This window comes from Phodopus roborovskii, unplaced genomic scaffold, assembly GCF_943737965.1.
Source record: "Phodopus roborovskii unplaced genomic scaffold, PHOROB, whole genome shotgun sequence".
Classification (NCBI taxonomy): domain Eukaryota; kingdom Metazoa; phylum Chordata; class Mammalia; order Rodentia; family Cricetidae; genus Phodopus; species Phodopus roborovskii.
The window spans coordinates 28,351,706-28,369,214 of record NW_026126558.1 but is presented as its reverse complement, the minus strand read 5'-3'; positions in this window follow the sequence as shown (position 1 = coordinate 28,369,214).

The window sequence follows — 17,509 nt, the reverse complement described above, 5'->3', positions numbered from 1 at the left end:
AGAAGGCAAATGCAGATGGATCTCTGTGAGTTCAAGACTTCTCAAGGTTACATTAAAGTGAACCAGTTATAGAGAAAGAGCTCACACAAAGGAGACCTCAGCCTTTAATCCCAGGGCTAGAGAGGTACATAAAACAGGAGCAGGACTTTCAGTATTCAGTCTCAGAGATTTATTCTCCAGTCACACTGAGAACTGCTTTACTTCTCTGATCTTCAGTTGAACCCCAATATCTCTCTCTAGGTTTTTCTTCTTATTGCACATATTGTACATAATGTATAACTTTTCTAATATAATACTACTTAAGTATATATTTTTACAGTATATTATTACTTAACATGAAGGACACATGAGCCAGTCAAAGATGGCACCAAGGGGAAGTCAGTAGTGTGGATCCTGAAATGTTTGCAAAAAAGAGTGATTGGTTTCCAAGATCGAACCACATGAGGTTACTTCATGAACACCTCATGTTCACTAGGTCATCTAGGCGCATGATAGGTTGACCTTCAAAACCATTAGTTGGCTGTTTTCCTACCTTTGCAGTTTTTTGCTTTAAAAGATTCTTGATATGGGGCAACAAATGAATTCCTGCTTGACTAGACTCTCCACTGTGTCTGATTGTCTCCGACATCCTGGGAGGCTGGGGAACAGGAGAGCTGTGTACTACCCTTCCTAAGACCCAGCTCAGCCTTCCATGGTTGGGCTAAGACCCTACACACACACGTTATTATATACATATGATATAGCTTATTATACTATAGAATATATAGTGCTGTAGTGTCATTTATGTGTAGTGTGACTTAGTTCTGTAAGAGATTTCATAAGGTGTTATGTTGACTTAGTGATATAGAAAGTTAATACACACACCACACACACACACAAACACACACACACATACACACACACACACACACACACACACACACACACACACACATATATATATATATATATATATATATATATATATGTATATATATCAACATAGACTGAGACAGAGAGGAGCCAGGGGTTGATTCAAAAAGTTGCTTTGAATAAGAATGGGCACTGGCAAATATGGAACTCCTGACCTTCAGGTTGGGAACTCAAACAGGAATTATTGCTATGTTGAGTCTGGAAACTATAGGAAAGGCTGTCAGGCAAGATTCTCAGATTCTATTTCTGCAGAACCATCTTGAAACAACATTCCTGATCCAAGAAGCTTCAAGTTTGCTCTGAAAACTCCCAATTGCTTTAATGAGGCATGTACAGAGTAACACAAATCATTTTCTTTAGTTAATATCAACTGATTCCATTTTAGTTAGGAGTTAATTGACTCTCTCAGTATAATACAGAAGATCCACACTCTCTAGAATAGGCCCTTCTGGCTTCTTCTGACATCAGAGACTCAAATGCACAATTAGGTAGAACCATAATAGTTTTTATATATTTTTTGTTCACAATTTTTTTTTTACCTTGTAAAATATATGGCACCATTGAAACAATATATTGCTGGTCAATATATTAAATGGGGGTGATAAAATTACTTGCTGTAGTTAAACATTAGAAAGTAATAGATTTAAGATTTGAATCTGTATCTATGTGCATAAATAGGTCAAATGTCTTTCTTTTCTTTTTTAATGTTCAAAATGCTTTTGCTATGCATCCGACCTAGGAAATCAACAGAACTCCAATAACTTAGCACATTAGTAATTTCAGAATTAATCAATTGAATTAGAATGTTGTTTTAAAGCCCAAAGTATTATTTCTCTATTTATATTGTTGCCTCTTATTAATAGAGAGTGCAAGGAAGTTAAGTGTGAAATAAGTTTAACATGTAGATTTAATTAGTCAATGTTTCCACATAACAAATTATTTTGTTTTCATAAAACATAAATGTTTATATTTCAGTAGTGCCACTTAATATTCTTTCAAAGGTTCATCTCTGTTTGTATAGTTACCTGTAGCTGCATTCTTAGGTATTTCAGAATTATTTCAGTGAAGATCTTTTTTATTTGTGCGTGTGTGTGTGTGCGTGTGTGTGTGTGTGTGTGTGTTGGTAGATCACATGAGTGCAAGTGACTTTGAATACCACAGCAAGGTGTAAGTGATTTCGGAGCTAGAATTACAGGAAATTGGGAGTTCACTGACATGTCCTGCAAACTCCCAGAGTACCTCTGGGAGAACAAATGATGTTCTTAACCACTAGACTGCTTTCCCAGTACCTAAATCATATTTTCTCTTCTTTTTTCCACGTAGTGTCTTAGTCTAATGAGAAAGACAAGATTTTAGGGAAAGGCAAACAACTATTTCCATCTAAACTTTTATGTATAACTGAGGAAGAATGGTAAATTTTTGACAGGCCTTGCATATATTTGTTTGATTCATTTCTTTTTAAAGGAATGGCTACATGGCTAATTTTTCTCTTGGAAACTTCCATAATGGCTTCATGTCCTTATTTTATACAAGGAAAGACTAGCTCTGCTAGTCTCTAATTTACTGTTTACTTTTTTGGCAGTGTGATAGAAGAATTAATTTTTTGGTTTGGATGGTAATGTCTAAGTTATAAACCAGGAAGATTACAAGAATCATCAGATCAGAGACCACTGTAGTTACTACCAAATGGAATAAATACTCAGTACTTTACAATTTGTACGCTGTATGTTCTCTGTCACAAGACTGTATTCTTACCATAGTGCTAAAGGAGTGAGCCACAACAAATATGGCCTAAAATAGGCCTGCCTTTTCATCACATGAATCTTGATCTATGATCACTTGCTTGAATTAAAAAAAAGAAACAAAATATAGCCCATTATTATTGAAGTTATATAAAATACAAACTATTTCTAGGTAGAAGTTGAATAAAAATAATAGTAATAGAAGGACTTAACATCTCTGCATCTAACACATGCATTAGGGAAATTGGAACACACTTTGACAGAGTTTTGACTTGTTTTTGTTCTTCCAAGAGCTTAAGGTATATCGTTAACTTGTTTATTTGAGAATGCTCACATCTTTTGATGTATGCATTAACATTGTAAACTTTTCCTTTAGGATTTCTTTCATTGTGTATAATAATTTTTTATATGTAGTACTTTAATTTTCATTCAATTATAATAATAGTTTTAAATATCTTTCTATATTTCTTCAGTAATCCATACAACATTCAATTATTTGCTGTTTAATCTCCTAGTTTCAATTGTTATTGATATTTGCATTTATTCTTTTGTACTCAGATACACTCCACTCAGACTGTTATTTTGCTTTCTGTAGATTTGTTGAGACTTGATTTATGTTCTACTATGTATCTGTTTGAGAATTTCTTGCCTGGGTATATGGAAACAATGTCTACTTTCTTCTTCCAAGAACCCAATGAAAAGCCAAACCAAAATTCAACCTGAAGAGCTATTGGGTTTCTTGGGCTTCTTTGGAGCATAGATGAGAAGATGTTGAAATGATTGTGAATGAGCCCACCACTGCCTCAGAATGGATGATTGCAACCCCAACCTTGCTGATGGAGTTACACTTAGTCTTTCCAAGTATACTATAGTACCTGGTGATACCTTTGACCACTTGTAATTAAATTGTGTACAAATTTGTTGAGAGGAGACTGAATCTCAGATGATTGCCCCATGTCCTTCTTCTATGTGGGAACATCAACAGACAACTTAACACTTTGAGGATGATTACTTGCAAGTAGATATACATGAATTTGAACTTTCATAAGTAGAATGGACTACAAGATTTCTGACAAGATGTATGTACCTTGGGTGAAGGATGCATGTTTAGCAACAGAATATACAGTCTCTTCTCTCCCACTAACACTAAGTGTTTTAGTTCTAGTACTCCCTATCTTTGGTATGTTTTGATTCCCACTTTCTGGTCTGTAGGCTTTCTTTGACACTAGAATGTAGCTTCTTCATAGTTCTACAACTGATGTACTACACTTAGCCCCTGGTTTATCAGCGGCGAACCATGAAAATGTGAATACCATCCCTTCATTCTTATAACAAGACAGAATATAATGAAGTTTACTCCTTTCTGTAATGAAAGGGGTCCTCAAGAAAACATTTGCTAACAGCAAAATACATAATGTACTTTATAAAGTAAGGCAGTTTATATAAAAAGGTGGCAGAAATCAAGTTAGAGGGTTATCAATGTAGATATGAAAAACAACTAACCTCATCTATCAATTAATTTTGCATGTTTTTGTTACTTTTTAAAAATATGTAAAATTCTTTTCCTCTAAAGATATCAGAAGATTCAGTTATATGCATAAGTATCACAACTATGTATTCATGGAAGAAAAAGTATATTATGTGTTTCATGGATTTATTGTATCTCTTTATACCATATTATATATTGGCTATTAGGGAGAGTAAATCACTTGCTTACAGAAAGAAATGCCAATAAAAAAAATCTCGCATGTCTTTAAGATGTTCATCTTCTTGTTTTAAAGCTTGGAGTTGAGGATTTAATGATAATTATTGGGAGACCAAGTTAAAATTATATCTGTGGAGCAGTGAAATCCTAGCCATGTGACCTTGAAAGATAGGATTTGCACAGTATGGTGATTTGGTGACACTATGTGACTTAACATATCTTAAGTCACCCAGGCTTATAAAGTTTGCAATTTTGTTCTTTTGGTTTCAATCCTACATTACAACACCAATTGTGTATTTAGAGGAACATGATGTCTGTAACAACATGAATTTTTTACAAGTTTATTTGGGAGATTGACTCAGCAAACCACACACTGTCCTCATTTGAATAAGATACATTCCTCATGGAGTGTATTAATTGACTGAAAAAGCCAATCTCATTATTGTGCAAAACAATCCCTTGTTACATACAAAGGTTATAATATGTCTTTCAATTTATCATTCTATATCTGACAAAGGGCTGATTTCCAAAATATACAAAGAACTCAAGAAACTAGTCAACAAAACACCAAATAACCCTATTAAAAATGGGGTACAGAACTGAAGAAAGAATTGTCAATAGAAGAAATCAAAAAAGCTGAAAGACACTTAAGAAAGTGCTCAACATCCTTAGCTATCAGGGAAATGCAAATCAAAACAACTTTGACATACCATCTTACTCCTGCCAGAATGGCTAACATTAGAAACAACAATGATGACTCATGCTGGAGAGGATGTGGAGAAAGGGGAACGAATACTCCTCCACTGCTGGTGGGAGTGCAAACTCATACAGCCATTTTGGAGATCAGTGTGGCAATTCCTCAGGAAAATGGGAATTAGTTTACCACAGGACCCAGCAATACCCCTCTTAGGCATATATCCATAGGATTCACATCCATGCTACAAAGACATCTGTCCAACTATGTTCATAGCAGCACTATTTGTAATAGCAAGAACCTGGAAGCAACCTAGATGCCCCTCAATTGAGGAATGGTTAATGAAGATGTGGCACATCTATACAATGGAATACTACTCTGCAGAAAAAAATAATGGTAACTTGAAATTCGCAGGCAAGTGGATGGCACTTGAAAAAACCATCCTGAATGAGGTAACCCAGTCACAAAAAGAGGAACATAGTATGTACTCACTCATATATGGATTTTAGACCTAGATCAAAGGATCACCAGCCTAAAATTCACAGCACCAGAGTAACTAGGTCACAAGGTGTATTCTAAGAGATTCATATAAAGTCCCTCACAGAACTGGTAAGGAACAAGTCCCCCAGAGCACAGGGAAAGTGGGGGAGGGCAGCGAATAGAGAGAGAGAAGTAGGAGAAAGCAGGTGTTCCCTGGTAGAGTTTTTTGGATCGCTTATATAAACTATCATATCATCTGCAAATAGAGACAGTTTGACTTCTTTCCAATTTGGATCCGCTTGATCTCCTTTGTTGTCTTATGGCATTACCTAGAACTTCTAGTATGATATTGAAAAGATGTGGAGAGAAAGGGCAGCCTTCTGCTTCCTCTGCTGTTGTTGTGTTCCATTCTAGTTGGTGTAGATTCCCTAGATTCTGGTGGTGTCATGCTTGACTTTCTGTTGTTAGGTGTTTTCTTGTATTGTCTTCTTCCCTTAGCTTCTTCCAGTAGGTGTTGGTTGGGTCTCCCCCTTTCTCTATGATACTTCCCTGGTGGGCTTATGTCAATCAGAGATTCAATATCTATAGCTCTGTGTGTCCAAGCTCTCTAGGAAGTCTCTCTGCAGACAGGGACCCAAGGATGGGGTCAGCGCTGAGGATCCAATAGAAGATGCCACTAGCCAATGGCTCTAGCCAATGGCTGGCAGAAGAAGACAAAGTCTGAGCTGAATCTTTGGAAGGTTTTTCATGGTAGTCAGATCTCACTGGAAACTGGGACTCTCCAGCTGAGTCCTCTTTCTTTAGCAGAGGCCCTGATTTGGTGGTCAAGGATCTTGCTGTCAGGAACTCAGAGTGGACCGACAGAGATAGGCAGATCTCTGGGAGGGGCCTGGGACTCCAGCAGAGGACTGGAGGTGGGGTCTAAGACCAAGAAGGTGGAAATTACGGGTGGTCCTGGGTGGATAGGCAGGTCTCCTTTGTTCAGAGTTGCTCTGAGGAGTCTCCGAAGTAGGGTGGACTGTTGAGCACCCTCAGTCCCAGTGCTCAACCAGAGTGGCAGGACAATGGGCAGGGTAGGGCACAGGGTTGGGGGGGGGGCGGCTCTCAGTGGGGATAGCTGGGGGTGTATCAGAGCTCCAAGGGTGCTCTGTATGGGGACAGGACACAGGAACAGTGGCATCAGGGACCAACCCAGGGAGTTCGGTGAGGAGGGGGAGAGGTTGTAGGGGAGAGGCAGCCCCATTGGGCCCAGAGTTACCCCTGTGCAATAGCTGGCGGAAGAGGCCAAAGCTGAGCTGAAACTTGGGAAGGTTTTGCAGGATAGTTGGATCTCACTGGAAACTGGAACTCCCCAGCTGAGGCCTCTTCCTTTAGCAGAGTCCCGGATTTGGAGGTCAAGGATCTTGCTGGCAGGAACTCAGAGTGGACCTGCAGAGATAGGTGGATCTCTGGGAAGGGCCCAGGAATCCAGCAGAGGACTGGAGGTCGGGGTAAGAGACCAAGCAGGTGGAAATTACGGGTGGTCCGTGTGGATAGGCAGGTCTCCTTTGTTCAGAGTTGCTCAGAGCGGAAAGTGTGCTATTCTTATATAATATCTGGCTTATGCTTTTGCATGGCACCAGTGATCTAAATGGTCCAGAGGCTGACTTCTTTCTATAGTGAGAAAAACATATCAGGTTTGGATGATGATGAGGCTGCTGACTTCTAAAATTTTGATTCATGTTCAGTTTTCGTTAGGCTTTAATTATTTCCTGCCTTGTATTTATTTTTTTTCTTATATTCTTCACCCTCTTTTAATATTTAGCCTCATTCATCACATCACTACAAGATGTAAATAAGTAATGTGGTTTTTCTCACCTTTGTGGATACTCATTGATAGATGATTGTAATAAAATATACAAAGGAAAAAAATGCCCATTTCCCACTCTTGAAAAGAATGAAATTTCCAGTAACATATTCAAAGACAAAAAGGAACCATTATTGTTGCCAATCATTATTCTCCCATGAGTGAATGAATGCTTAAATCTGAAGTTAATAATTAAACATCAATAACAAAAATAATTATGACCTAGGCTTTTATTATATGCAAGGGAGTTTCCAAGAATTTTATAAAAATAAAACATTCTCACATATCTGAAGTGATAGTTATTTCCAAAAATAAAATATTAAAGGCAAGGGACATGCTACTGACAAAGAGTACTGTACACCAGGACTACAGAGTTTTTTTGCCAGACATTTGTGTAGTACCACTCTAACAAAAGTTGTCTTACACTGCATTAATTTTGGCCGTCATTTTGAAGACACAAACGACTTTTAGAAACGTGGAAAACTAGACGATGAACTCTACAATATTATAGGTTCTCAGCAAATTATTTCATTTCCTTATATAAGAAATTGAGAATCTTGTGAAATTAAAAATAATGCAGATAGGTTCCCAGTGACTTGTTCCATTTGAAGACATGACTTGGAAGCCAGAAACCCTGCTACATTTGGTGAATGCTGGAATGTTCCCAGCTAGTGCTAAGAATTAAAGAGCTGCCAAATTCTTTAATTACCATTAATATTCAATTCTCAATTATAATGAATTCCATTTTCACACATATCTGAGAAAATTACATTGGAAAGTTAATATATTGCCTTTTGCTAGGTTTCACTGAGTACCTCACTGTGAATGCTGGTTTCAGCCAGAAGTCGCAGCTGCCTCACATTTTTCCTCTTGGCATTTTGGTTACATGTAATACATGCTCATGTCCCTTATTCTGCCACTTTAATTCCACAGGAAAATGGAGTATCTCTAATGCCATAGTACAGTTACATGGATATACTGCTTTGCAACAAAGAGATAGGAATGGAACTTGCATAGTATTTCAACCATTTCTCCTTCCAGCTTTGTACTTAGGCAGGCAATGTGTAGTGGACAATGCTAATTGTCACCTTGACAGAAAAAAAAATTACCTGTAAATGAGTGTCTGAGCATACCTTAAGAGATGATCTTGATAGCATTCATTGAGGTGGGGTAACCTACCCACTGTGATTGGCACCATTGCATCAACTGGAGTGCTATAGTCTATAGAGGAAGAAAAACAGATCAACAGCACTGCTCATTCTTTAACTTTCCTCAACTCTCCTGAGTGCAGATGCTATATAACCACGAGTATCAAACTCCTGGTACCCCAATTTCTCCACCATGATGGACAAAACAGTAGCCTTGAACCAGGGGTCGGTGGAGGTGTTTTGCCATGAGAAGAAGAAAAGTAAGTACAACAACATGCAACAGCTTGACAACAGTGGTAAAAAGCAGTAGAAATACTTGTATTATTTTCCAATGTAGCACGGAGCACATAAAACAAAGAATTGTCCAGGCTACCACAGGACCTGGCAATCCCACTCTAAGGCATATAACCAAAAGATCTACATCCATCAAAAAAGACATCTGTTCAACTATGTTTATAGCAGCATTATTTGTAACAGCTAGCACCTGGAAACAACCTAGATGTCCCACAACTGAAGAATTGATACAGAAATGTGGTACATTTACACAATGGAATACTACTCAGTGGGTAGGGGGCAGACAACAATGGAAATAATGTAATCTTGAAATGAGCAGGCAAATGAGTGGAACTTGAAGAAACCATCCTGAGGGAGGTAACCCAGTCACAAAAACAGGAACATGGTATGATGATATGTACTCACTCATATATGGATTTTAGATATAGAATATAGGATCACCAGCCTATAATTCATACTACTAGAGAAGGTAGGAGACAAGGAGGACCCTAAGAGAGTCATACAAAGTCTCCCACAGAAGGGGAAAGGGACAAGATCTCCTGAGCATACTGAGAGAGTGGGGCGGGGGGCAGAGAGAGTTAGGAAAAAGAGAAGGGGAGAAGAGGAGGGGAGAGGAAAGCATGTAAGACTGAGTTGAGTAGGGTGACAAATAGATGAGAGCAAGAAAAGAGATACCATAATAGAGGGAGCCATTATAGGTTTGAAGAGAAAACTGACTCTAGAGAATGTCCAGAGACCTACAAGGATGACACCAACTAACAATTTGAACAACAGTGGAAAGACTATCTTAAATGCCCTTCCCCGATAATGAGATTGGTAACTAATTTATATGCCATCCTAAAGCACTCATCTAGTAGCTGATGGAAACAGAGGCAGTAACCCCACACCTAAACACTGAACTAAACTCCTGGAATCCAGTTGCAGAGAGGGAGGAGTGATAAGAAAGGCAGTCAAGACCAGGCTACAGAAACCCACAGAGACAGTTGACCCTAACAAGGGGAAGCTCAGGGACGCCAGACTGATAGTTGGGAAACCATACCCCTGAACATGGGTCCTAGTTACAAGGCATGGGCAGTCTAAGGGACCTCTGTTAGTGGAACCAGGATGTATCACTGGTGTATGAAAGGACTTTGGGAGAACATTCACCATGGAGGGATACTCCCTTAACCTAGAGACAAGAGGGAGCACCTAGACCCTATTACTCCAAATGACTTGACAGATTTTGATGATACCTCCTGGAAGGCATCACCCTCCTTATGGAGTGGGTGGGTAATGGGATGGGAAGGGGAGATAGAGGAGGATGGGAGGGTAGGAGGGAGAGGGAACTGGGATCGATATGTAAAATAAAAATAATAAGAATTGGATGTTACTTAAAAAATAAACAAGGGATTCTCAATATTTATGCTAGTGACCCAGAGAAAGAGGTTTTTCTGAGGAAGTACTAGATCAGAAGAGAGTGTTGTCCCCTGGGAGCCAAGTCTATCACCAGTATCCACTAGACTTCTACATCACTCTAAGCAGTTGGGACTATAATAGTATCATCTGTCATCACTAACTGTTCCATGGAAGGAAAATTTATCTCTACAGTTTCAATTATGCTGAATTACTTGTCAATGATGCCTCCATGAACCTGGTTCTCTGAAAAAGGACTGGAGGTGGACATCTCAAGCAGCCATTATGTGTAGTAAAAGAAAGAATTAATGTATTCCTCTACCTACAAACAAATATACACATAAAGAAAACACAAATATCAACTCAAAAAATTTTTTTAATTTTTTTGTTAGACAGGATAAATTGTTGGCTGAAATGTATATGACTGGAATGGTGTTCAAATCTTTTCACTGCAAGTCTTGTCTAGTTATATGAGGTAGCCAGTCTAGGCTATTTTATCCCCATTTCTAGGAGTCCTAAATGGAGTCACTTTTGTAGATTCCTGAGAGTTTCCATTGCATTAGGGTTCTACTTCACACCTAAATGCTCCTTTTCCCTATCCATAGAATCAATTAACTTGGGCTCATAATGGTTCACAGAAGCTCAACCCACAGCCAGGGATTCTGACCTAGGTGTTCTGCATTTATGTTACAGTTATAAAAATTGGTCTTCTTGAAGGACTCCTAACAGTGGAAGCAAGAGCCATCTCTCACTATTTTGCTGGCTGTTGGGATCATACTGGGTTGCCTTGTCCAGCCTTAATATGAGAAGATATGTAACCTTAACTGCAACTTAATATCACAAGTTAGGGTGATATCCATAGGAGGAGGCTTGACACATCTATATTGACACCACAAAGATGTGATAATAAAACCACCATAAGACTCGGGACATTCTGTACACATGTCTTCACCTGTGGTGTAAGCAAATTTGGAATGCTAGCTTTCATCATATCCCTTTATCTTAGCTGTCAAAAATTGTCATGGATTTTGTATTAATAGCACTATGGTCATCCACCCTCTTCTATGTGTTTCCAATTCCCTGTCTAATGTAAGCTACTGTTTCTAACCTGGTTCTGAACAGCATTGGAACTTCAGAATTTACTTCAGTGGTCTGGAATATGACTTCATAGAACAAATAGAGCAGTTCTTTTACAAAGCAGATATGCTTACATTTTTCTATGAGTAAAGAGTTTTTGTGTTGTTTTTTAGGCTATAGATCAAAATCTTTAACATAAATTTTGATGTGGTCAGTGCTCACCTTCTGTTGTTTTGTTTCACATCTGTTTTCCTGTATTCCTAACATTTGCCTTTGAGATTCCTTTCATAACTCAAAATGTGCCAAGCATTTTGACCTTTGGTACAACATGCAGTAAATTCACTCTCAACACTGACCACAGCATGTTGTAACATGGGAGTTTGAATGTAACTGGCCGCCCATAATCCCAAAGAGATTGTCACTATTAGGAGGTACAGCCTTGTGGGAGGAAGTTTGTCACTGTGGGGGCAGGCTTTGAGGTCTCTTTTGCTTAAACTTTGCTCAGGGTCCCAATGAACTTCCTCTTGTCTACAAGAGATCCAGCACCTCATCTGCCTGCACACTGCCATGCTTACTGCCATGACGATAATGAAATAAACCTCTGAGCTGTAAGTAAGCCACCCTAAATAAATGTTTTTCTTACAAAAGTTGTGGTCAAAGTATCTCTTCACAATAATAGAAACAATAGCATCTATCCAGACAATTTCTCAGCTCATCTGGGTGTCTTCTCTGAAAATCTCCCCACACTGTATCACAATGTCATTCAAATGATTATTTTCCCTATTCTTAAAATATAGTTGTATCTAATACAAAAGTTGTTACATTTTAGTCTATACTATCTAAGAATTGTGTCCCATTAACCATGTATTTATATGCCAATTAGGCATTCTTTAAATCAATCTAAGTGTTGTATTTAGATTCATATATATATATATATAATGTTAAAGGAAAGAAAGACTGAACTTGACTGACTAATGGATTTGTCAACAAGCAACCTGTACAAGAATGAAAAATTATTTTCTTTAACTAAAAGGGAAAAGCAAATTTAGATTGTTAGGAAAACATTTTAAAGTTATGAATTTGGCTGGTACTATAAAGGTATTATTTAATAATTAGTAAAAAATGTCTCCATTATATAAACTTTGAAGACCATTCAAGTACATATCAAATTGTAATTTTGCATAAATATTTCACTCCATTTTTATCTGCCCATTTTTTATGTCTCTGACTTTATATGAGAGGGAAAGAAAGAGAGGGAGGGAGAAGGATGGAGAGAGACATTGCAATATGAAATGTGAGCACATTGCCGGTGATGTGAGCTCTAGGTCCATGCTGAGTAATTGTGCATATCTAACACCAGCAAGGCACTTAACACCAGAGTAATTTCCTGTCAAATCCACTGCATCTGTGTTTCTTTTACTAAAATTCTAATTTTGGTGGCAAATAAGTGTGCTTTCTTATTACCACCACATTAGTATTTCTAGGGCAAACAAGAATAACAACTAAAGTGGTTATTAGGGAAATGGCATTTAGTGTGAATTTATGCTTACCAAATATAAGTCTCTTATTCAGCTGCCATTTATATGATTGGGTCTATTTTGGGGATAAGCATTTCAATATATGAATCTTCCCTTCAAACACAAATATAAAGCAACAGCTTTCACTTAGAATCAGTTCTTTAGTCTTCAACTAAACTATGAATTTCTTCGCACGTAGTATTAGTCATTTTAAAAAGCATGCTGTCTTTCTGAGAAGGTTTATCTTAAATATGTAGGAAAGAACATGTTTTGGTTTAATCCTGATGTTCTCACAGGTCTTCCCATGATCCTCTCTGTCCAGCTCCCTGCCCACAAAGGGCATGCCCTTCACTTAGCACTCCAGTCTAATGAGCTAGGTCTCACATGTTCTCTTTTTAATGACGCCCTCTTTTTTTCAGGCCAATAAGTAATTTATGTATTGATTTCAAGAAGGAATTTCAGCAAGACAGATAACGAGCTTACTTGTAAATACATTCTTCTCTTTACATTGCAGCTATTAATTTTGATGTCTTATATTGAGGACTAAGGAGTATCCAAATGACTTTTCAAAGTTAGCTATAACATGTACGCAATTTTAGGCATTCAAGTGCTTATATTGTTCAAAAGTCCTATTTTGGTTAAACAAAACATTGTTTTCTGACTATATGATATATTTGTACAATGTAGAAGGGTATCTTGTGAGATAATGTGTTTCTTCTATTTCTACCTTGCAATTTTTAATGCTTTTTCTCTGTATCACCTGATTTTGTTTCTACAATATCTTTTTGGAGCTGAAAGGAACCTTGAGTGCCTCTTGCTAAAGATATTACACCAAGAAACATTGAAAGGGTATTGATTTGAAAGCAATTCTATGAACTCAGCATGGGACTTAACCATTAGCTTGGAAACTAGATAAACACTATTCTTTCTTATTAAAAGAATTTATTTCATTCTGGATGCAAAACAGAATTATACCTAATTATTTTTCTAATATTATAAACTAAGTATACTCCAGTCTATGCACATCTCAAATTAACTGATATTCTTCATTTAGAGTTTACCTTTAGTTTCATTTTTCTGTAATGCATTTTGGATATCTTGGCTCAATCAATCCTTCTTTTTCCTTCTCTTCCCTTCCCTTCCATTCATTCCTCTTCCTTCCTTCCTTCCTTCCTTTCCTATCCTTCTTTCCTGTATTATTTTTAATCTTTGTGCTCACAGAGTCACTGTGTTATCATTACTAAACCCAGATATCAATTTGTATTTATTCATTTATTTTTGTGATTATTCTCTGATCATTATCTCTTTCATTGTTCTATTCCATAGGAGCTGGCAGTAGATCTTTTCTACATTCTCATTTTCTCATTGTATTTCTGCAGCTTAGTCATGCATAAGATTTGACTGAATGGCTTTAATAGATGAGCAAATAATAGAAGCATTTGATTTTAGGGTGTAAATTTGTCTTTACAGTGCCCCTTTACAGTGCTCAATTGGCACAAGCTGGCAATGCTTTGCTTTCTTCTTTAATTAGAAACATATAGATGGCCCTTGTCACTTTAGGGAACGATTTTTTCTGGTGATAAAAATGAAAACATTAAAAATTAAAAAAAATACAGCTATCCTTTTCTGACAGTTGTAAAAGCTAATTGCAGCAACACTTGTGGCTTCTAAGCAGCTCTTAAATGGAGAAACTACTGTAAGTCTAGAATGCAAATGATATAAATGGAAAAAATCCTTATGTGAGACGTAATAATGACTGGGTTCATAGTAACCCTGCAGTTAGTCAGTTACTCATTTTCTCTCATGTTTCTTCTCAACACTGCAGTAATGATGTATTGCAGTTTCAATATTTTCCAGTGGAAATCATCTGATTTGAGAATGAATGACTTTTTTACGATGTCTTCTGACTGACATGACCTTGATGCTTGTTACATTTCTTGTAGCAACAACACTATACTTTTAAATCATTGACCTTGTCAGTATGGGCCCAAGGTTCCTCTCTCAAAAGTGAAAGTGAGAGATTACTGTGAACATTTCTTCAAACACTGCTATGATGTGTATTTCTATACAATCTGAAAACTAGGTACCCACACATAAGCTATATATGCCAATAAACCTGTATTATAAGCTTTGTTAATCAAAAAGTGCTTATTAAATTCCTGAAAAGTGCTACACGTTATGTCATGTATCACTTTAAATGGCTAATAGAAAGAACACCAAGAGTAAAGGCTGAATCAATGAGGATTAAGAAAGCTAAGGCTGGAGATATGATTTAGTGGATTAATTACCTGATTGTGTGTATATGAGGACATGAATTTGCTGCCAGTACCCAAATGGGTGTGTGAGCCTACCTAGAATTCCACTTCTCTTTTGGAGTTATAGTCAAGGGGTCCTGGAGCAAGGCTACCTCTGATTTCAAATAATTCCAGTAAGTTCGAATCAGAGAACTAGCTTCAGTATATAGAGTAAAAAAAAAATAAATAAATAAAAATAAAAATAAAAAAAAACCTCAACATGCATGCATGCACACACACATTTGAGCATATACATACATACATGCAACACAAATAACAAATGCATAAACAAAAACAATGCATTCTATGCATTGACATAACACAAGAGATATTTCATCTTGGCCATAGACTTTGTGAAGGTGCTGAGAAGCAAAACATGTCAAGTCTCTAGGTATTTAGATAATCTTAAATCTACATTAATGTTTACTGGGTCCCATTCTCCAATCTCCTTAGAAAAGAAATCTACCGACCTATATTTTTTCCTTCACCAAAAAATCTAATTGCTCCCATCTATGGTAATTGATTGACAATATAAAATATCCCTTCTATGTCATTAGGGTCTGTTAGCAACCAACAGATCCTGTGAAAGACAGTGGCAAGGTGTTGTGTTATGTATACAACTGGTAAGCTCACCAGGTTTTAATGAATTATTCCAAGCTCAGGACCTCAGGGGTAGCTAAAGTAAACTCCATGGGACATGGCTGGTTTTGTGTCTCAACTTGACACAAGTTAGAACCATAAAAAAGAGAGCCTGAATTGAGAAAATGCCTCCAAGAGATGCAGTTGTAAGGCATTTTCTCAATTCGTGATTAATGAGGGAAGGCCCGGGCCACTTTGGGTGGTGCCATGCCTGGGCTCCTCAGCTGAAAAAAAAAAAAAAACAATAGAATCTTGAAATTTGAAGGCAAATGGATAGAACTAAAAGGGACCATCCTGAGTGAGATATCCAAGTCACAAAAAGACAAACATGGTATGTATTCACTCATAAATGGATTATAGACATTGAGCAAGGATCACCAACCTACAATCCACACTGCTAGGGAAGCTTTATCTGCTAAGAGGTTCACTGTGGCTGGGTTTATGTTTAGGTCTTTGATAAATTTGGACTTGAGTTTTCTGTATGGGGATAGATATGGATCTATCTTCAGTCTTCTACATATATATCCGTATCCAGTTATGCCAGCAACATTTGTTGAAGATGCTTTCTTTTTTCCATTGTATAAATGTAGCTTCTTTGTCAAAAATCAGGTGCTTGTAGGTTTGTGGGTTAACATCAGGATTTCAGTTTGATCCCACTTGCCTGTCTATTTTTGTGCCAATACCAAGCATTTTCCAATATTATAGATCTATAATAGAGTTTGAAGTCAGGGATGGTGATTTCCCCAGACGTTCCTTATTGTATAGGGTTGTTTTGGCTATCCTGAGTCTTTTGTTTTTCCATTTAAAGTTGAGTATTGTTCTTTTAAGGTCTTTGAACAATTGTGCTGTGATATTGATGGGGATTGCATTGAATTGTGTACATTGCTTTTGGCAAGATTGCCATTTTTACTATGTTGATCCTTTGTAAGAGCATGGGAGATCTTTCCATTTTCTTCTATCTTCTTTAATTTCTTTCTTTAAAGACTCAAAGTTATTATATAGGTCTTTCACTTGTTTTGTAAGTGTTACCCCCAGATATTTTATGTTGTTTGTGCCTATTTTTAAAGGGTGGTATTTCTCTTATTTCTTTCTGAGTCTCTTTATTGTATTATTGTATGTATTAGTGCTACGGATTTTTTTGATTTAATCTTGTAACCTGCCACTTTGCTGAAAGTGTTTATCTGCTGATAGAGGGAATGGAGGAGAGCAAGAAAAGATATACCATAATGGAGGGAGCAATTATAGGTTTGAAGAGAAAACTGGCACTAAGGAATTGTCCAGAGACCGACAAGGATGGCCCCAACTAACAATCTGAGCAATAGTGGAGAGGCTATCTTAAATGCCCTTCCCTGATAATGAGATTGATAACTCCTTTATATGCCATCCTAGAGCCTTCATCTAGTAGCTGATGGAAACAGAAGCAGACACCCACAGCTAAATACTGAGTCAAGCTCCTTTTGATCTCCTGGAATCCAGTTGCAGAGAGTGATAAAGAAAGGGGTCAAGAGCAGGTTGCAGAAACCCACAGAGACAGCTGAACCGAACATGGACCCCAGACTGATATAGCTAGGAAACCATTATAGGACTGACCCAGAAACTCTGAATATATGTCTCAATTAGAAGGCATGGGCAGTCTGAGTGACCTCTGACAGTGAAACCAGTATGTATCCCTGTTGCATGAAAGGTCTTTGGGAACATATTCCCCAAGAAAGGTTACACCCTTAGCCTAGAGGCAGGGGGAAGGGCCTAGACCCTAATCCAAATGACTT